The 22,629-nt window shown below is 38.3% G+C and overlaps 1 long non-coding RNA gene across 1 annotated transcript; it reads right to left on the bottom strand.

Moving 5' to 3' along the window:
- Positions 1-5,883: 5,883 nt before the first annotated feature.
- On the bottom strand, positions 5,884-11,768 carry LOC118490667. The gene is made up of 6 exons (XR_004889818.1): positions 11,293-11,768; positions 10,987-11,095; positions 10,585-10,911; positions 10,310-10,483; positions 10,040-10,204; positions 5,884-7,460 (listed from the first exon to the last, which is right to left on the bottom strand). It is a non-coding gene; the product is annotated as an uncharacterized LOC118490667 (long non-coding RNA).
- Positions 11,769-22,629: the final 10,861 nt, after the last annotated feature.

The following is a 22,629-nucleotide window of genomic DNA, read 5'->3' as shown; positions in this document are numbered from 1 at the left end:
CCCAACATCTTGTACATGACAAGATTTGATTCTTCACTTAAGTTGTTCTTGGACTTCTGTTTCGGAATGTATTTGTCCAAGAAACACCCATCTTCCTCAGTAGTGTCACTATCTGTTTTAAGCACATTTTCAACAACATCTTTTACCTCATCATTTTGGACACTATCTTCATCGGAAGATGTGAACGTGACATCAATATTCTCAGGAAGTTTCACTTCACTTCCTTCCTCAAGTTCAACCAACCCAGATTCCTTTTTCGTGTAATTATGTAAAATCGGCGGTGGAACTTTGTGAAAACCCACCCCGGTTCCATCAGAATACACGTCTTCGCCAGCTTTGTTTTTGCCTATGGGTTTTGGAACAATATGTTGCAAAACAAAGTTTGCGGAGCTATAACTGTTAAGCTTCAACTGGATTCGCTCGTTTTCAATTTCAGCCTCTTGAAATTTAAGTTTCAATTTAGCGATTTCATCCAGTTGTTTGTTGATTGATTCTTCTTTTACTCTCAGCACTGCTTTTAGATGTTCGTTTTCTTTAAACGTTTTACCATTTTGATCATCACTATCTTTCACTGTGCTTTTGAGTTTTTCAAATTTTTCAAAAATCTGACGGTTTTCAAGAATTAACTTTTCATTTTCTTGTTTAACCTTTTCATGATCAATTTTATCTTTTTCAATTTGGCCAGTTAATTCTTTTATCCGTTCAGTTGAAGCTTTAACTGTTTTGTCACGACCAAGAATCTGATTCTCAATGCTTCTGACCTTTCCTGTCAGATCTTTAATTTTCTCTCCATTGAGATACGTGACAGTGTTACAAAATTTGCACTCTTTGTTGCAATTTTTGCAATCAACATTTCCTTCGATCTTTTTACCTGACGCATTTGTTGACGAGTTTGGACTGACCTGGCCTTTTGACTCAGACACGGAGTTAGAGTCTACCTCAAGTGCTTTAGCAGCCAACACTTTGTCAGCCATTTTCCCAGATTCTCTGCAGTCAACTCTTGCATAGTATCGATAACTCCAGTATCAATCTTCTTTGTTTTCTCGATCTCTTCTTTTTCTTTCTTCTCTTCCTCTTTCATTTTCTCAGTTGGAGTTCCCCACCATTTGTTCTGCCAATACTCATCCTCATCTTTCATTTCCTTGATTAAGGCTTCCAGATCAAGAGTTTTGTGATCGATCGCAATATTTCCATACTCATCAAGATAACACTCCCTGTCCGGATCCCATCTTTTCGCTCTCTTCGCTTCCAAATAGATACCAGAAAGTCTAATAATTTTGTTTTCAGAAATCATTTTTCTGTATTTATACTTCTGCTCTTCAGTACGATTGTCTTTCCACGGAATAGGTTCATTTTTTGCCATGAACGCGTAACCAACCGCATCTTCTTCTGGTAGAACCTCTTTGCTCCAATCATACCCTTCATCATCATAAATCACCGCAAGAGCTCTAGATTTCTCTCTGTTTTCTTCACCCTGCTTCAATCTAGGTGGCTCAGATTTATTCTGATGGTATATTGCCTTCTTGTAGTAATCATCTCTGAAAGGATTCTCCGACTCATCAGCATACGCATTTCTGCATTCTCGGTTGAAGTGACCCTTCTGCTTACACTTGAAGCAAGTCACTTTGGACTTATCGAACCCCAATTTGGTAGATGGACCACCAATCGTCTTTCTGCCAGTTATTTCCATAAAACGCTGTGCTCTACGAACAGCACTGGCCATAGCCCAACGAATATCTATTAGCTCCATTTCTTCAGGATCTATTTGGTCATAGTCCTCTTTCGTTAGGTTTGTGTTACCGATCTTTCCAGCTACTAACCCTTCGTATGATTCCAACACTGACGCCAAGAAGACCATCTGCTGCTTAGCCGACTCCTCGTCAAAATTCTGTGCATTCTTCAAATCTATTGCAATGTTGCACTGAAACTTAGCATCAGAATGACTTGCAGATGAGGAAGATCCACTGTGATAACCACTGTGATTTCCACTGCTTTGACTGCTTTGACTCTCTTTGCTTGCTGTCGACACATTCTCAGCAGAAAATGCAGTCTTGGGAGAAGTAGCTTTCGACATCATGCTTTTCGGATAATATAGATCAAAATTCTGTTGATAAGATGAGTGATTGACTTTGTACGTCTTCTTCAGTTCCAGTTCGTGACTTTCAAGTCTCTCAATCACCAAATCTGGTTTTAACTTTTCAGGAGCAATAGTGTTCTTCAACATCAGCACATAATATCTCCAATCAATCTCGTCTGGTAATGAATCGAACAGTTTGTCAACAAGTTCTTCATCAGAATATCTGATATCGTGTCTTGCTAATTCCAGCTTCAGAGACCAAACCTTTCTATCATTTTACAAACTGACTCATTCTTGAGACAACCAAACATATCAAACTCTTTTCTAAGAAGTTTCTTTTTACTTTTCACAATTTCAGTACTTCCTAGACATTTCTTTTCTAGCTTTTGCCAAAGATCTTTTGCATTTGTATAATCGATCAAAGAGATTATGTCCTCCCGAACAGACTGAAATAACAAAGCCACGCATTTTTGCTCAGCTATAAACGATTCAATCTCATCAGCTGAAGATAGAGTTTCACCATTTTTGTTTCCTTGATCATAACCGGTTTTCAAACTCTTCCAACTGGGAAATGCAAATGCCATCATCCAATCTTCAAACTTTCTGGACCACCGACTGTACTCCTCGATAGCCATAAGCTTTGGGGGTTTATTGAATGTTCCAAAAGCACTTTCCGATTCCCAAGCTTCCTTTTTCTTTTCTTTCGGCGGGTTCTCGTTCACATTGCTTGACGATGTATCATTATTTCTTGAATTTCCAGCAAACGCGTACATATCGCTGAACGGGTTCAAGAAAATATCATCCATCGTGAATGTACCTGCAAAATCAACCAACACTTAGAAAAATTTCCAAAGTTTTGAACAAAAGTGACTGATAAGCGAAAGTATCAGCTATTATGTCAAATAAGCGAAACTGATAGGTGACAGAAAAGCTGAACTCCAATGTCCGAATAAGCGAACCAGGTAAGTGTCCAAATAAGCGGACCAGGTAAGTGTCAGTTCGAGCGGACCTACACTTGTCTGTTCAAGAGGAACTATATGGTTCGAATAAGCGAAAGTCAAATGTCCATTCGAGCGGACCTAAACTGTTTGTTCAAGCGGATCTATCAAGTTTCTATAGTCCGAATAAGCGGAACTATGTTGTTTCAAGCAGAACCTTCAAACGAAACTAGGTCTTATAAGCGGAACCTCGATGTCCGGATAAGCGGAACCTAGTTCTAACCAGTTTTCACCATGTTTTAGTCCGAATTTTAACTTGAAACTTTCTAGGCAAGTTATTACTGTATTTCAGACGTTATAGTCAAAATTCAGGCCATTTCATCTGTAGAAACCAGTTCAAACTGAAAAAGTATGAGAGAAAGTGAGTAGAAATCAGAGAAATCGGTAGAATCAAGCTGTAGTAGTATGAACTCCTCGTCTTGAGCTCTGATACCACTTGTTGGACCGTGTTCCGACCCTGAATAGTCAGTAGAGAACGTTCATCTTCACGTACGAAGGCGGAATCAACGTAAATGAAGTTACAACAGCTTTCCTATTCAATTCCTTTCCTTTTATTGCATTTTGATTACAAATTGACAAAGTTTCGGTACCAAATGCTCTCAACAGATCCGCTTCAAAGTACACGACTAAAAACTCTACAGGTTCGCTTGAATGTCCCTATATATAGTATGGTTAGGTTCGCTTCAAGTGACCTGCCATACAAGCGAACCTACTAACTTGACACATAAGCGGACCATATGATGACCATTAAAGCGGACCTACTTACATGTGTTCATATAAGCGAACCTATCAACATATAATCTAATTTTGACTTATAAGACTCTATGTTGATCTATCTTGACCTACTATGTAACGCAAACGAAGTCAACAGACATTCCAAGCATCAACAGTTGCCATCCGATCGGATTGCCATCCGATCGAACGACCATCCGATCGTGTGACGTTTGGGACTTCAACACTTAAACAATTTTTAACACGTTCAATGCATTACCAGTTCTAACAGATTGCCACCCATCGGCAGACCATCCGATCGAGTGACAACACTGCTGTGAACTTGTTCTCTGAGACCGTCGTTCGATCGACCGACCTGAAGGGTAGATATACTTCTCTGTTTTCAAAATGCTACAATGAAAACTTCAAAAGACAAACCATCATACACAAACACATCTTCACCAAACGAGGTGTCAATCCAATTGAATGGCCATCCGATCGGATAGCCATCCGAACGGATTGACATCCGATCGACGCCATCCGATCGGATTGCCATCCGATCGGATTACCATCCGACACTTATCACTTTGCATTGTTTTACGCGCCGCTTATCGTTTATGCTATCGTTAACTGTTTAGGCTAATCTCTCTCAGCGCTCCTTTCAATACAAGAGCGGGTTTACTTGTTAAACACAATATGTGAGTATACTCGATCCCTTTTTGCTTTACGCACTTTTGGGTGTTACATACGTTACTTATTCTAAAACACAATCGACACACAACGCAAACACTATTTATACGCTGACCGTTATTGCATGCTACGTGTTATTCGATGAATGCTTGTATGTTATGTTAACACAGTGATTGTTGCCTGACAACTTAGCAACGATAGTACTATAGTTTCGACTCAGCACCTGTCGTGGACATGGGTTGTTAAGGGCTTTACTTCACGTGTCCCAGTGGGGATATGTGTTGCGCATTCTACAACTCGCAGTCACGTCTGTGCATATTTCTCTATCGATAAGATGCGGGTTTCACCCCTAACTTAACAACTCCGTTCCTAAATTGTGGTGATACCACGAGATAGAGATGGAGACCTTTGCCGAGATATGGACGTCACTCCTAACTCAACGTTGATTCTCGTGCTGAGAGTAAAAATATGTGGAGTGAGTGATCTTATCGAGAGTTCTTGGTTTTCACACCTAATCTCGACCCAATCACTCGGTTGTGTTATGCGAGCGTTTTCGAAAACGTGTGTATTGTGTTAGCCTTAGGAAAGGCAAAGTAATGTTGAAACCTTAGGAAAGGTTCCCCTTCGTACGAAGCTACCTTCGTATGAAGGTGCATTATGGTAGGTTCGAATGAGAATGAAATCAGCAGGTGGCTTCGTACGAAGCCCCTACTGGGTTCGTACGAAGTTGGTCTGTGGTACTAAGACTATAGACTAGGTCGAGTCATATAAAAACCATAACCGATGGCAGACATTGGGGCGCGACACTAGGCGAACCAGATTGCTCAAGAGAATCCATAACAACTATTAAATGACAATATTTAAAAAGGTTCGTTGTCCCATACCAACAAACAAATATATCAAAAACAGTCATCACAGAATTCACATCTCTTAAACAAAACCAATCCGACACCCTAGATTTTTATTGATGAGTTTCTAGACTTCCTATTTCCATTGCAGCAAACAGACCATCAACCTGTCACATACGTTAAAATAAAAGTCAATACATAAAGTAAAGGTGAGTACACAAGTTTACATAGATAATTGTATGAAAAGCGTTTACGTATAACCAACATGTAACGTGTAACGGGCGAAGCATGTAACTATCAACAATGATACCACCAAACCACGTGACTACGATGTAGAGTATACGCGACCCATGTTCACCGAGGTGAACATGTGAAATAAAGTAATGTGATCCCTGGCAACCCCTGTCACACAGGTGCTGAGTTCAAACTATAGTACTATCGTTGCTAGAAGCGGTCTAGTGTAACACTGTGTAATGTAACACCCATTCTTATAAATCATGGTTTAACGTATATTTTACGAAAACAGTCATGTAATTAAGATTACATATACATCGAAAATACGGGCTTATTAAAAACCTTTTACAATTTAACAGTTTAGAACATAATGTAATTAAGTTCGTCATTTAAAAGTAACAACGAAACGTCATGCGGAAGCTTTGTTCTTTATGTGTTCGGTTCCTCGCTGAGCTTGATCGTCCTCCGGTGCTAAAATTTTACCTGAAACTCATAAAACATGAGTTGAATTAGTCATACGTAACTTAGAACGTATTTAAACGGGTTCGCAATGCGTATACGGTTAAAATAAACGATTTTCGCGAAACTGACACATGCTCGCGTAGCGCTAGTACATGCTCGCGCTACGCTAGCACTTGTTTTCGACAGAATGTTGTTTGCTGGTGCTGCAGATTCCTAGCATAACCCGATTTCACGGAAACGAGCATAACTCTCTCGTTTTTAATCCGTTTTACCCGATTCTTTTTCCTACGCATCCGTAATTTAATTCTCCATCTTATGGTGTTAAAACCCAACATCCGGCATAACGAAATTTTAGACTTTTTAAGTCCTCGACTTAATACCTTTTTACAAAGTTTTGACCCATTCATGCGTTTATCAAACAAACGTATTTCTTTGATTCCTATATCTCATACACTTCTTCAAATTAATGTTACCTACTATATTAGTTTCTAATCATAGGTTTATTACACAAATTAAACCCGTTTTCGCTCGTATGCTTATTTGACCCGTTAAGGGTATTTTAGCACTTTAACACTTGAACTCGCTTTCATTCATTTCTAGCATCTTATCCCTACATTTCTTATCAAGTTATCTTCCACCACATCTATATATGTGTGTTGGATTTAATATGGATATCTATATGTTCCGAATTTCTACCCCTCGGATTATCATTTTACGACAAAGACTCATATAAAGTCTTTCGACCCAAGGATTTACATCCTTCACTACCTATACTCATTCTAAGCATATGTTTAATCATAAAACTTATTTCCGGACCACCTTTATGGGTCGTTCGTTTAAATTAGCTTATAAGGGCAATTCAGTTAATTTTCATCCTTCCTTTACTACAAGGACCTTTAAGTACTTGTTTGACTAAAAATCCAACCTTTTAACTATAATTCTTGTTTGTAAACTCATGTGCTTCTAAAACACCATAAACATAATTCAACTTATTCGGTTTACCTAAAGATAACCGAATATCTATACTTTAACCTGGTCTAACTCTTATAGAACTCCAAATTCTACGTGATGAGTTGTGTTATTATACATACCTGGCTTGGATCAATATATTGACCCGTTTCAATACCTTGCCTTGGTGGCTGTTAAGTGATGGCGCTGTAAACATCCATATGATATTCATTCCTATAATCATATAACTCAATGAACCATTAGTCGATATTGTCAAAGGGTGATAATTTCACCTTTTGACCCGTTTATCTACTTAGTGATCTTCGTCACTTAACTAAATACCAATTTCATCTATTATGATAATTTAAAGTCTACTAGTGAAAATACGTAATCGAGCGTATCGTAACGAAACCGTAGTTACGTACCTTTAAAGCATACTTTTCAAGCGTGTATCACCTCCGGCTTGTACACTTGACGACCCGGATTCTTTACCTATAGAGTTCCATTCACAACCTAATTTAGAACTCTTTTTATCACCAAAAAATCGGACAATTCATTATAATATTCAAATCTGCGTTTTTTGTCTGTTCTTTAACGTTTTACTCCTCACTTAGGCGTTTTAACAAACACCTAGCGGGTCAGATTTTTACATAACCATTACTAGGTTCTTGACATGTTATTTTTATCTACATCCACTTCAATTAACAATCTATACTAAATTTTAACATGAATAATTTCGGATTCACCACATGAATTCAGATTTCACTAGAATAAGAACCATAATTCTAGTGTTTATTTAGTTTCTACAAACTAACTAATCACCTTCAATGGTGATTATAAACCCCACAAGTATAATGCTAGATTTTAACAAGAAATCATCTAGGGTTTATCCCTAGATGCCATATTACTTCTAATTCCTTCCATGCAAGACATAATCAAGCTCAATTTCAGTTTTTCACAATTAACCTAGAACTTGAGATAAATCAAAATAATGGAATTTTGCATACCTTGTGATCCCTTCAGTGAGGTGATCACTAATTCGTGTTTAGAACTTGATTTGGGACTGAATTGAACCTTCAATTTGATCAAATTTGACATGCACTAGGGTTTGGTGGGGAGCCAGTGTCGCCCCCTGTGTTCTTGTTCGACCAGGACCTCCATCTGAGGTGTTTGGTTTTATTTTTTGTTTTAAAACTAATAATAATAGTTTCAATTTAACAACATTGGTCCCTTCCCTTTTGTTTAACTTATATCTTTGGCAATTTAACTTTATTCATGCTTTAAAACAAGACAACCAACTAACTAGGATATTTATTTCCTAGTCAGTTTAGTAGGTTTGGGAAATCATAACCCGTTTTACTTTAAGTCCCGTTAAATTGGGCCTTTTATCTATCCTATTTTTCTTGAAAACTCTGATTCACTTTAAATAAATATTAGGATTATTCAATTTATTCCTAATATTTGCCAGTTTACTTTTACCTCTAACGGTACTTTCCGTCTTTAGTATTAACGGGGTTTAATTACCAAACCCGATTTCGGGGTGTTACATGTAAGCATAGTAACATGCATTCAACAAATCACGTATAGCATGCGGGTGCGGTTAGCGTTTATAAAGTGTTGCGTTATGTGTTATGTTTTGATAGAAAACGTATGTAACACCCAAAAGTGCGTTAAATGAAAATGGGTTCGAGTATACTCATAGAACGTGTACTAATCAAGAAACACGATCCTCAATGGATTGAAGGGAGCGCCGGGTCAGCCTGCGTACGGGAACAGAAGCATAAGTCCTCCAAAGTGCTGAAACGGTCGGAAATCGAAGTGTTGGTGGGGAAAAAGAAGCTTCATACGAAGCTGGTGCCTTTGTACGAAGGTGGGTCTTCGTACACGTGTAGCTTCAATGGGCTTTCTCCAGCGACTTTCCGGCAACTTTAGGTATGTTTTTTGTTTGTTAGTTTATGCATGTTGTTCAATCGACTTAGTTATTGGTTGTTATTCTTTGAACGATTTGTTTTAGCAGGTTTATGCTACTTATGTGCGTTTTCTGGCCAAAGACGCAGAGTGTTTGCTTCCATTGTTGACGTATGTATTTCATCGTCTTCAATTTTTTCGTTTGTTAGGTTTCTTTGCTATTGATGTTATTGGATGTTTGATGTCACAATATGGTTATTGTTGCCTTCGTCTCTAAGGAAGACGTATTTTAGGGTTTCTTACAATTGGGTGATGTTTTAGGTTTTCTGATTACCTTTAACGGTTCATATCCGCCGTTGACTTTGATGATGTTTGTTAGGTTCTATGTGTTTTAACGTGCGATGACATACTTGCATGTCTTCAAAAGTAGTTGATTTTTTGTTGTTGGTTTGACGCTAATGGTTACTGTTTAGTATTCAGAGACTGTTTGGAAGGTTTGTTTTGTTATATGATGCTTTGTTAAGGCGTTCTTTGTTGATTGTCGGTGTGTTAATGTATAATCGTTCTGTGTGGATGATTGTTTTAGTTGTCCGAGGTCGTTTTAATTTTTCGTGTGTTATATGATGGTATGCCTTTGTTTGTTTTTGGAAGGTTGTGTATTGAAAGGTATTCAGTCGGTGAGGGTGGCTTTTCAGCCGTCTGAGACTATTTATGTTCTTTTTGGGTCTGTGATGCTTTGCTAAGACAATGGTTGCTTGCAATCTGTGAGTTGTTGGTTATTCGGTTAGTAATAATGACTGAGTTGTTGTACGAGACTGCTTGGTTTGAGTTTGTGTGTCTATGACGCTATCCTAAGACAAACAAATATCGAAGTAAAAGTAACAATGCATAGAAATTACTAATGTATGTGATTCCACATGCTCAAAAATGCACACAAATTACTAATGTATGTGATTCCTAAAATTCTCACTAAATTAAAAGCATCAAACCTAACAATAAAAAATAACAAACATCACAAACCAAACAAACACAATAGTAGTGGGAAACAATATAAATGCACACAAATTACTAATGTATGTGATTCCATATACGCCAAAATGCCAAAGAGTAAATGGTTTTATTTATATTTAAAAAAATATTAGTCTAAAAATGATTAAACATACCTCAGGGTCTTCTCTGCTATATACATACGGGTCACTAACATTGCGTAAACCGTACACTTTTCCTCTATTAGTGCCCCCAGCTCGTGACCACAAGTCTTTGTCAAATTTTGGACGTTTACTGCGTTCCTTCCCGTACTTCTCCACAAGAAAACCAACATATTTATCCTAATGGGATAAACACATAATTATATTATTCAATTTTCATTGTAACAAACTTGTGTTTTTTTTTTCTCGTATTTTGAAATATGTTGTTTGGATTTGTCAACTTACCCAAGTCTCCTCAGCCTTTTCATCTACCCAGATAAGATTTTCTTCTTAATCGTCCCCTTCTGCATGAACGTCCAAAAGTACACTTAAATCTTTATCCAATGGCCGACTTCCTTTCCTGAAGTGGGATTGCTTCCACATCTCATGAGCTTATAGTTCATGCCCAAGTACCTTAGCCTACAAATATAGAATTTATGAATTAATAAAAGTGATAATATTGACATGATGTGTGTGTATATATATATATATACTAAAAGAGGGCAATTAACAATTTTTACCGCTTTTCTTTTCATGGTCACATAGGATTGAGATCCTAGTATATGTTTGCCTCCAGTTGCCCTACTTCTAATTTCTTTGTTTCTTAAACACTCTCCTTTCCATGCAGGTGTGTTCCAATGATCAAGCATTTGTTTCCATATCTCAAATCTTATCTATGGCGGTTTAAAGTCGGTCATATCATCTCCAACATTTTTACCTTGTTCTATCGTCGTAGCTTTAGCATCATTCCGTACGTTACGCAACATAGTGGTGAATTTACCAACAATGCACTTCTCCCAACGCCTATGAATTTGTGCATTGTTTTTATCCTCCCACTGAAAATACATCTATGAAGAAAAAAAAAATAAATAAAGTACAAAATGTTCCAACAAGTTAAATAAAAATTGTCTAAGTACACACACCTGTGTCATGTGCTCATTATGAACATCTCTCCAGCTCTCCCATGGATCTGATCACAAACTTATTAAATTTAATATAATAATCCAGGTAGCAGTCCCTTGATTACTAAATCTACAAAATGAAAGCAGTGAATACAAAACCATATTAGTAACATTTTAGAAAAAAACATTAGATAACACAAACTAGTTACGATCACTTTGAATGTTAGACAACTAATTAGCAACAAAAAAACATTATTTGAAAGTAAAGTAGATTATGCATAATTCTAAATAAAAAACCTAACCATTATATATATATACTAATCAAACCTTTCGCTCGATCTTCATTTTCAGAATTTTCATTGTTAAAATGAACTTCTTCATCATTATCGTTAAAACCCTCATCAGCTAAATGTGTGGCTTTAAACTCAACTTCATCATTATTATCATCGTCGACATCTTCCACTTCTTCTAACCTTCCATTCTTATGTACATAAGAAATGGGGAGAAGATCCTCTATAACTGTGCATTCTACCCTTTCATTCTCTTGAAAGAAATGTTCCATGTCCAGATCATCATCATCATCATCCACCACTTCACTAACATCTTGGGCGAGTTGGTAAACTTCCCCCTAGGATCGTCTTTACAACGGCTAACCAGGCATTTAGTTCTTTTGCTTTTGAAGGATATGATGTATAATACACTTGTTGCGCTTGTGATGCTAAGATAAAGGGGTCATCAACGCATCCTATTACCGTGGGTTTAACATTAACCATATGAGTTTTGGGGTCTACCCTTACCCCCTTCACGGGATCAAACCAAGTACATCTAAACAAAACAACCACACAATGGCCAATCGTACTATGGTATTCCAACTCTAGGATCTCATCTAATAATCCATAGTAGTCGTTTTCATTTTCGTCCTATGTGGCCCCTCTGACACGGACACCACAATTTTGTGTGACTCGACCATCATAAGTTGTTTGTGTGTGAAACTTGTAATCATTGACAAAATAACCCTTGTGAGATTTTACATAAGTAAGCGATCTTTGACTAGACCCGACCCAACTATGGGCTTAAATGTTGGCACAATGCCTAAAATTGTTTTTTGCCCTCTATTTACAACCTCTGTTTTTTTCTGTTCTATTTATATTGTTTCACAATTATTAAAAAAATATTATTATTTTTTTCCTATTTTTGTAACAGACATTTTTTGTAACAAACAAAACTTGGAAATATTAATCAAGGAATAAGGCTATCAAACAAAAGCCACTCCTCACATTAACCAGCAGCTAAAACAAAGAAACAAACATTCGAAACTAGAACGCTAAACATGAACCGAACAACAAGCAGGACTAAACAATGCCAACAAGCCAAAACGATGTAGCACAAAAAACTAGCAGCCATAAACCTAGCCACCAATATATTTTGAAAACGTCTCTTACTCGTATTTCACCTCTAGTTGCTCATAATCAATTTTATAACAACTAGAGGCGAATATGAGAAAAAAAGGTTCTTTTTGTATGGCTAGGTTTATATGTTGGTATGGCTACCCGTATTTTGCTCATTTTTTTGGTACATGTTTTGGTGTTCTAGTTTTGGCATGTTTGATTAGTTTAAACAACTTTCCTTTTATTTAGACTATTTTTTTTTATTATCATAATATGTAAAACAAATAATTAATATGTTTTATGAGTTTTAAATGAAATCAAACAAACAAAAGTACCCAATAAATCGCCCTCATAGAGTAGCGTTCGGAAAGGGTGAGATGAGGATAAACATTATCTCTTATCACATAAGATAGAGATGCTACTCCCAAAGGAACACTTAACTCAAAAACCTATATTTGTATAATAACACAAGTAACATAGATTATATACCAATAGTCGAGAACTCGAGAAGAAAAGAACAAGGATGACAAAAACGAACCACCTAGAAAGTAACTAGCGCTGACACCTAAGTAGAAAGAACAATAGGAAACTTTTAACCTATATCGTTATTAATGGATTGTCCTCTTCCATATCTAGAGCCATATTCACTTATTCAGATCAAACTCACGAACCACCTTACACCCAACATCGATAGTGTCCTTCAATCCAACACGTACACTTGATTTCCCCTTTGACCGGTGATCATTAGACATTAGCATTAGGGTCTTTGCCGCTACTAGTACATCTTCATCATAATAATCCTCTGATTGATTGACCACCTCAGTGTCACGAGTTTGATAGTAAGTGCCTGTGCTAGATGATGCAAAGAACTCGTCATTCGAGTGACCCCTCCAATGATGACAGTATTTCATCGATACGCAATTCTTTTGACATACACGACATGCTAGAATATGTTGTCCATTCTCCATCGGTTTCTTGCCTTTCTTGACATTTGTTTTTGTCCTGCGTTTGGCTGGAACGGTTATGGTGGTGGCGGCGAATGCGACAGCCTTAGTATCCTTCGGTTTCTTGAATTTGATTGCGTTTATGGGTTTGATTGCGGTGGAGGTGGTGGCTATAGAGTTAGCATGATCAATCATCATGTGATCATCCAACTTTTCAACCGTAGATGTTACGTTCTTGCGTTTCATGTATGCAACTGTTGTACTTGTAGCATCAAACTCCATGGTTATTTGTGAACTGAAATTAGTTGCAGAAATCTAAGAACGCCTAAAACTTGGTAACAGATGAAGTTAAAGAAATTTGCAAGTAGAATATGATGATAATTAAACAATATTGATTGTTATAAAATACTAAAAGAGAATTATTGGCCGAAAATTTAGTGATGTATACAAACCAAATTTATAACTATGATGGAAACTTAAAATCTAATTTAATTTATCATATTCTATTTAATACTTGGGTAACATAAACAATTTTATTATCTCATCTAAATCTAATCTAATCTAATCTAATCTAATCTAATCTAATCTAAATATTAATACAAGACTTCATTTAATGTCATATGACATTCTCTCCTTCAACCTCACACTTTTTTTTTCTTTTTTTTAATACAAACAATTTATCTTTTTTTTTTTAAATTGTAACTCGTCTAAAATCTTAACAAATCTAAAAAGATAAATACAAACCTAAAACAAAATAGATGTAAATAAAAATAGAAAGAGATTATAGTAACTATATAATCAATTTACTCCTAATATAAATATCATTTGATTCGATAAATGGTTTGATTTTTTTCTTTTTCAATAAATAAATCATAATCATATATAAGAACTCTGCTATAATACAAATACAAAACAAATTAAAACTAAACGTGGAAAGTGGAAAGGTTTTCTTACTTTTAGTTACCTTTTATATAGGAGATTTCAACTTTCCACCGACAGGTGGGGTTTATCTTAGCGTCAAGAACAGATCACTATTGTTCTCTCGTGTCTTTTCCTCTTCCGGTCGCCGGGTGGCTCGACGGAGAAGAGATTCTCTGGTTAGCGAAAAAGGTCGCCTCTCCTCGGCTGGACCTCCTTCCCTAACTCGACTTCGACTCTCCCATTCGCCGTTCGGGACTCGATATTCTTTTGTTTTTCGCTGTTTGTGGTTTCCTTTGTCTGGCGGCTCGACGAAGGGGAGGTGACCGGCATAGAGTGTGAGGATTCTTGGTCTTTTGTGTCCTCATTGGATCTTTTCATCCTTCCGCTCTATTCTAGTTTCCCGACGCTTCCATTCGCTGGTTGGACCTAGGAACCATTCTTCTTCCCGTTGTTCACTATGGAGGTCGATGACGAGTCTTGGGAGGTGCAAGGCAGTAAACGCAGAGGCAAGGGTGTTAATGCAGTATTCAGGCAAGATATCTCCAAACTTTCGTAACGAATATCCCTCAAGGCTGTCGGCCATGGGATTTGGCCGATGCCTTTAGAGGTTATGGGGAGATTGCGGGAGCATTCATTGCAAAAAAGAAGGATAAAGTCGGAAGAACTTTTAGATTTGTGAGTTTTAAAGGTGTGAGGGATTTGGAGGATTTGCTGAACAAGTTATCAAAGTTAAGCTGGGCGGGAACAAACTCGTGATTAACGTGGCTCGTTTCGCAAAAGAAAATGGTTATCAGAAGTCCGCCGTTGGCAATGGAGATAAAGGAGGGTCAGCGAAGTCAAAGGGAGCTGGTTATCATAAAGGTCAGGAGGTTTATCCTCAGGTTACAGGACTGAGGTTAGTTAAAAACGGTGCTTCTTTTTTGGATGTCCTTACCAACAAGACCCATGTGGAGATGGAAGATGATGTTCTGGTTCTGGACCCCTCTATTTCTTCTCTTGCATTTTTCTACGGGAAAGGAGCGGTCGGTAGAACGTTGGGCTTTCAAGAGCTCAGGTCGCTCAAAGCTTCGTTGATGGAAGCGGGGTTCGGGGGAGCATCCATCCAATATCTGGGTGGCCTGTCTGTTTTAGTTTCTTTTGATAATGAGGAGATGTTGTCTAAGCTGCTCATCGAGAAGGAGTCTTGGAGTAGGTGGTTTTCATCGTTCCAGCCTTGGCTTGGGCAAGCGCTTCCTTACGAGAGACTCGCTTGGGTCAATATCCATGGCGTTCCGCCTCATCTAGTCTCTAGAAGCGTTTTTGATTTGATCGGTAACATATACGGTAAGGTTGTCCACTCATCTCAGTTCCTTGATTCGGATGGGGACCTTTCCTATGATCGTCTGGGGATTCTTTTGGACTCGGGGAACAAAGTTAACGGTCTCCTAATCTCTGTTGGCAAGATAAGAGATATAAGGTGTGGGTGATCGAAGATAATGATCAATGGATCCCGGATTTTCTTGAGGACGAGGAGGTTTCGACTGCGTTTTCATCGGAATTTTGTGATGTCCCGGAGTCTTCGGCGATCGGAGGTGGAAACGATAAGGAAGACGAAGAGGTCTTGATGTCTCCTAACGGGGATGATGATAAGTCTTTCGATAATCGGGATGGGGCTGGTGACGTGCATGTCCCCATGCAGAAAGAGAGTAAAGGCGGCGATTCTATTCCCGAGGTAGAGGGAGATCAGTTACATGGGGCACAGGGACATTTTGCTAATATTAATATTCCTTTTAAAAAATATTTCTGTCAGAAGGGGGTGGGGTCCAAAAAGATTCGGACTCTTTCAATATTGGAAAGCCCAATTCGAATAAGCCCAGTAGGAAAAGCAGGAATTCTTTCTTAAAATAGGCCCACTCAACTTTTTGGTGAGCCAGCCCTTGTCGTTGAGGAATTAAGACCCAGGAAGAGGCCCAGGTCTTTAGTTGAAGGGGAAGATTTCTCTGGAGCTTTCGAGAATGCTGAAGGTTCTGGCGATGGAAGAAACAGATGATTTGAACAATTTTTCTTTGACTTAAATAACTTGGCTTCTAATGAGCCAAACACGGAGGTCGGTACGGTCGCCATTCCTGGGGGCGGCTCTCATCAAGCCTCTGGGGATGACGGAGGTAGAGGTACGGAGGGTATCGAAGAGAATAAGATGTCGGAAGTGGAGAAGGAGGTGTCGGAAACAATCAAGGTTGGCTTAAAAATCAGTATTAACGTTGCTGAACATCCGGATTTGGTCAGGAAATCTATTAATTCAGGTATTAATGTGGTTCACTCATGAATTTTCCATTTATGTCATCTGTGCTAGAAAAATAAAAATGATCTACCGATAACCAAAATTATTGTATGCCCTAAAATCTAAAGTTATTGAGTTTTTTAAGTGATTTGTTTTGGAATGTAACTTTCTATATTCTTTTCTCAATATATCATCTAAGCTAGATATTGAGTTTATAGACATTTGGTGGTGTCGGGTTCACGGGTTTATGATTGATGAGTTGAATTGTTGAAACAGAACATGATTCATATCTTTATTTGTGTAAGAGAATTAACCTAACCAAGACGTAATTATATTCGTACAATCTGAACGTGACATGTTTAACATATAACATATTTATTTAAATAGGTTGGAAGGTCGTGCATGTTTTGAGGAGTTGCAGTCTTGTAGATATCTTGTAAAGACGTTAAAAGTGTTTTGTTTGGCTGTTAAAAAAGTTAGACGAGTTGACAGGTCGAACGACCTGCTTAATTGAACATTGAACATGTTAAACATGAATACAACTATTATTATTAAATAACCCAAATATGAATATCAGGGGTATCGGGGGTTCTAATAAATCTGGTTGGGTGAAAAATTTGGTTTCTGCCCATGGCATCTCGTTTCTTTCGCTTCAAGAATCGAAGTGTTCTAGCATTTCTCGATCTGATGTGGCTTTGCTCTGGGGTAAAAAGGACTTTGGGATGGATTTTGTTGAATCTGTGGGTTTGTCAGGAGGTCTTATTTGTATCTGGGATGATAAACTTTTTAGAAAAACGGGTGGTTCGAAGGATAGGCACTTTCTGCACGTTAGAGGTTCTTTAGTGGGTAGTGGTGCTGTTGTCAATATTCTCAATGTTTACGCGCCTCAGTGGGTGTCGGCTAAACAGGCTTTATGGGGTGAGCTGAATAATATTATCGAGTTGAATGATGGGTTTTGGGTTGTAGCAGGCGACTTTAATGTTGTCCGGTTTAGAGAGGAAAGGAGAAACTACACGTTTAAGCAGACCTGTGCTAATCACTTTAACGACTTTATTTTTTATTCGGGTTTATTAGAATATAGCATGAGCGGCAGAAAATTCATGTTTTTCTCCGACAATGGCAACAAATGTAGCAAACTGGATCGGTTCTTAGTTAATTCTGACTTCTTCAATATGTGGCCAGCGACTAGTTGTCGGGTTCTTTCGAGACTTTGGTCGGACCATAATCCTATTATTTTGGTGTGTCGGACGAATAATTTCGGCCCGCGTCCATTTTGGTTTTTTAATTCTTGGATTGGCAAGCCGGGTTTTGAGGAAGTTGTGACCAAAGCTGTTTCTGAGTTTGATTTGGTAGACATCAGCCCCGACGTTACTTTCATTAGGAAGTTAAGCTTTATTAGAGACCGATTGAGATCTTGGAAAGACGAGTTGTATCGGAAGGAAGGTGAGGAACTGGAGGTTGCTAAGAATGAACTCGAGTCTCTAGAAGCAATTCTTGATCAAAGAGATTTTTCCGAGGAGGAGGAATGGATGTTTTACGAAAACAAGAATATTATTAGTGACGCGGAACGGAACAAAGCTTTGGATCTTAGACAGAAATCCCGAATCAGGTGGGCGAAGGATGGAGACGAAAACTCTAAATTTTTTCACGCCATGATTAATAATAGGAAAGCCAGCAACACGATCCATGGTCTCGAAGTGAATGGGGTTTGGACTTCCAAACCGTCCCTTGTGAAAAAGGAAGTTTTTCGGTTTTTAGAGATAATTTTGTGGAGGAGGCCGTTAGTAGACCTCACCTGATATGTTCCAATTTTAAGAAGATCTCTTCTATGAAAGTAGCCAGTCTTGAGGTTCGATTCTCTAAGGAGGAGATTAAAGTGGCGGTTTTCGGTTGTGGCAAAGATCGTGCGCCAGGTCCTGACGGTTTTAATTTTAGATTTTTTTTGCATTTTTGGGACCTTTTTGCTTCGGATTTCTATAATATTTTGGATGCTTTCTTCGCTTCGGGGAAGTTAAGTATGGGATGTGGATCGGCCTTTATTGCTCTTATTCCTAAATTAAGAGACCCTCTTGGGTTGAATGATTATCGTCCTATTAGCTTGGTTGGTGTTATCAATAAAGCGGTGTCCAAAGTGCTCGCTAATAGATTGAAACCGATTCTTAATAAGGGGGTGTCTAATTCACAATCGGCTTTCCTCGGGGGTAGATTCATCCTGGATGGCCCTTTGCTCATCAATGAGATCTTCTCTTGGGCGAAAAAATAGGAAACAAGTGTTCTTCCTTAAAGTTGAATTCGAGAAAGCCTGCGATAATGTGAATTAGGGTTTCCTTCTGAATACCCTTCAGCAAATGGGCTTCGGGGAGAAATGGTGCAGCTGGATTTCGGGCATTCTGTCTTCGGCTAGGGCGTCTGTCTTGGTGAATGGCTCACCCACATTCGAGTTTGGATCTAATAAAGGAATGAGGCAAGGTGATCCAATCTCTCCATTCCTTTTTGTTGTGGTGATGGAGGCGCTCTCATGCCTCTTCAATAAGGCCTGTGAGGTTAACGTTTTTAAAGGTATCACTCTTCCCGACAACATTACCAGTGTTTCTCACCTATTCTTTGCCGACGATGCTATGATTATGGGGATATGGGATAAAGAGAATATCTCTAACGTCTTTAGGATTTTGAGGTGTTTGCATGTGTGCTCGGGATTGAAGATTAATCTCAATAAGTCGAGTATCTTTGGTATTGGTGTTTCGACCGAGGAGATTGAAGAGACTACGGATTGGATTGGGTGTAGGGTTGATTCCATACCCTTCAAGTATCTCGGGTGTCGGTGCTAACATGAACCGCATCAATAATTGGAGGCCGATTTATGAGATCTTCGAGAAGCGTTTATCTCTTTGGAAGGCATCCTTGCTTTCAATTGGTGGCAGGGTTACTTTAATTCGATCCGTTCTCGAAAGCCTGCCAACGTATTTTATGTCCCTATATAAAGCCCCTATGAGGGTAATCAGAGATTTGGAAAGTATTATTAAAAAGTTCTTATGGGGCGGTTCAAATAGTGTCAAGAAAACGCATTGGGTGGCGTGGGATAGGGTGACTTTGCCTAGAAAAGCGGGAGGCCTGGGTTTGAGTAAATTATCGGACATTAATTTGGCTTTGATTTGCAAATGGGGGTGGAGGTTTAAGAACGAACCGGATAGCTTGTGGGTTAAAGTCATCATAGCTATTCACTCGGGGCGATGGGAATGGGTTTTTTTACCGTTTAATAAAGCGATTAGAGGAGCCTGGTCTAATATATGTAACATTATTAATAAGACTTTTATTGATAATAAGCCTCTTCGCAGCTTTTTCAAAGGAGAGGTTGGTTCAGGCTCGGACATCTTTTTCTGGTTGGATCCCTGGCTTGCCGAGGTTCCGCTCAAGGAATTATTCCCTCGTCTTTTTCGCCTGGAAGTTGTTAAAAATTGTTCGGTGTTTGATCGGTTATCCGGAGGCGTTTGGTGGCTTTGGAAGAACGATCCGGACGTGGCCGAAGAAATTCAGGAGTTGGCGTCGATTTCGGGTATGTTATCCTCTTTCGCTCTCGGTTCCGGTAGGGACAAATGGAGATGGTCGGGGGACGCTTCGGGTATCTTCTCGGTGAAATCCGCTAAACATCTTTTGGTTCGGGGTAGATGTGATCCGAATTATTTTGTGTTCGATTGGTGCAAATAGATTCCTATTAAGTGCAATATTGGCCTGGAGATTGGAGTTAAATCGTATCCCGACGTATGACGTGTTACTTTCTAGGGGCATTGTCAGCCAACCGGGGGGTATGCCCGATGTGTGGCAACGAAGACGAGTCTGTATATCACCTTTTTATCTCATGTCGCATTGCGGATTTGGTTTGGCATAAGGTTAGTAGATGGTGTCGCATCCCGCCGATTTATGCGTTCTCGATTAAGGATCTTTTTGAAGTCCACAAGTTTAATACTATGGGCCGTTCGGCTTCGAAGGTTTTACATGGTATCATAATCATCACTTGTTGGTGCATTTGGTCGGCGAGAAATAAAGCGGTGTTCGAAGGCTGTCGGGCGAAAGTGGAGGAGATCTTTGGTAACGTTAGGTCCATGGGTTTTTTTTTGGCTTAATCATAGGTCTCATTTTCAGTCGTCGATAGGTTGGAACGATTGGTGTAAATTTGTAATTATGTAACTTTGTTTTGTTTTTTGTGGCTGGCCCGGTCTTCGGGTTGGTTTGGTGTGAATGAAAGTCTAGTTTCAAAAAAAAAGTTACCTTATATATAGTTTTTCCAAATTGTTTGATACATTATTATGTAATCGTTTTTACAATTAATAATATTTTTATTGTTCATGCTATAAATAATATTTAATAATAATATTTTCTTTATACATATTATTAAAATAGTAAAAAAAGAAGAAGAACCATATAACATGTTGTAGGACCGGTTTTGACGCTGTTCGATTGCTTAACGAACGTTCGACGTGCGGAATCCGTGAACGTGCGTGACCGAACACACAATAACGTACTAGAACCGTGATTTTATTGATGAAGATGACGTGTACAAGCAAAAATCACGTGTAGAGAGTTTTCTCTCTCTAGACTTTCTCTCTCTAGACTTGAATCACCAAAAACACAAATGGAGGAAAAGTCTTCCAAAAGTCTTAAAGTTATGACATCACAATCCTATTTATAGGCCTTGGAATTAATGAGAATTCTCATTAATTACCAAAACGCCACCTTACTAATTCTAATTAGTAACATCTTCAAGTCTTGATTTCTTCGGTTTCTTCGGTTTCTTGCTACTGCTTGGATTGACGAAGGCGATAGACATTCGTGCACTAACAATCTCCCCCTTGGATATTGCCGCAGTCAATCCGTAGTGAAACTCGTAGCGACTTGTCTTTCTCTCTCTCTTGTGTTCCTCTTGCTTGAACAGAATCCCGGTGGATCTGTCTTCAGCTTTCCGTTGCTCTCTTTCTTCAGACTCTTCAGGCTCCCCCTTTCGTCAAACTTCCGTGCTTTTGGGATCGACGCCTGGCTTTCCGTATCAACAGATTCAGAAATCTGCACATCTCAACCTTTCTATTACAAACCAATAAAGTTGTGATTCAACTTAATGAATCAACTAAACATTTGAAAATTTTCACATTTAAAACTTTTCAAAATTTGAAACATTCCAAATTCTGATTCAAATTAATGAATCATCTTTTATATTTCAAATCAATTAACCAAACCAACTGTTCATCTTGTTTAGCCTTTGAGATTTTGAATGTCAGCTTTTCAACATCAGTTGTCGAAAATCTTTTTGGATTTTTCATACTATGAAACATAAATGCAATAGCAGAAATTAAATGCAGAAATGAAATATGTACAAACATATTTTTTGTGAGTTTGTGCAAGAGGATCATATCAGTTTTTGAGACATATCACCAACACCGTTAAGCTTTTAAACATTTCAAGTTTTAAACAATTTACCTAGATTGTCAGTATATTGGTCCACTTTAAATTTTCACACAAATTTCAATTGATTCGAGATACGATATTAATGTTTTAGAAACTTGAACTTAAATGTGTATCACTCCACTTGAATATACTCCCGTATCCAGATCCCAATGTTCAGTCTTACAGGTGAGTATACCACAGATGATATCTGTTAAGGGGTAAATTGCGAGGGCCGTGAGAGCTCAGGTCGATACTTCTGTATACGCAGAGAGATGACGGCTTCGACTTTTGGTGGATGCCCTTTAGAGGATCTTTTGTTACAACAGCAGTGACTATCAATTTTATTGTTTTATCAACTTGCTGAGGGTTGCGCTTATATTTCAAAGCATTTTGCAGAAAGTATTATTCGGGGACTAGGTCAGTATTTCCATACAGCAGAAGTCCCGGAATAATACCCCAGATATCACTGAGTATAAAGACCTAGTATCTTAGAAAGAGGGATCTTTCAAACAAGATTTCGGGGGTTACCCATATATCCAAGAATAGTTACCCACGAATTAAGCAAGTTTGAATTTAGGTTTATATCTCATTTCAATTTACTAAGTGTGCAAAAATCTACAGACACATCCGTAGTAAGATTGTTTATCACTTTTAAACATTACATATCTTTAGCGTGTTGTGATAGACCACTGATGTACTATCATTTCCTCTTTTA

Source organism: Helianthus annuus, chromosome 3 (assembly GCF_002127325.2).
Source record: "Helianthus annuus cultivar XRQ/B chromosome 3, HanXRQr2.0-SUNRISE, whole genome shotgun sequence".
Lineage (NCBI taxonomy): Eukaryota > Viridiplantae > Streptophyta > Magnoliopsida > Asterales > Asteraceae > Helianthus > Helianthus annuus.
This window is presented reverse-complemented; position numbering and strand designations above follow the sequence as displayed.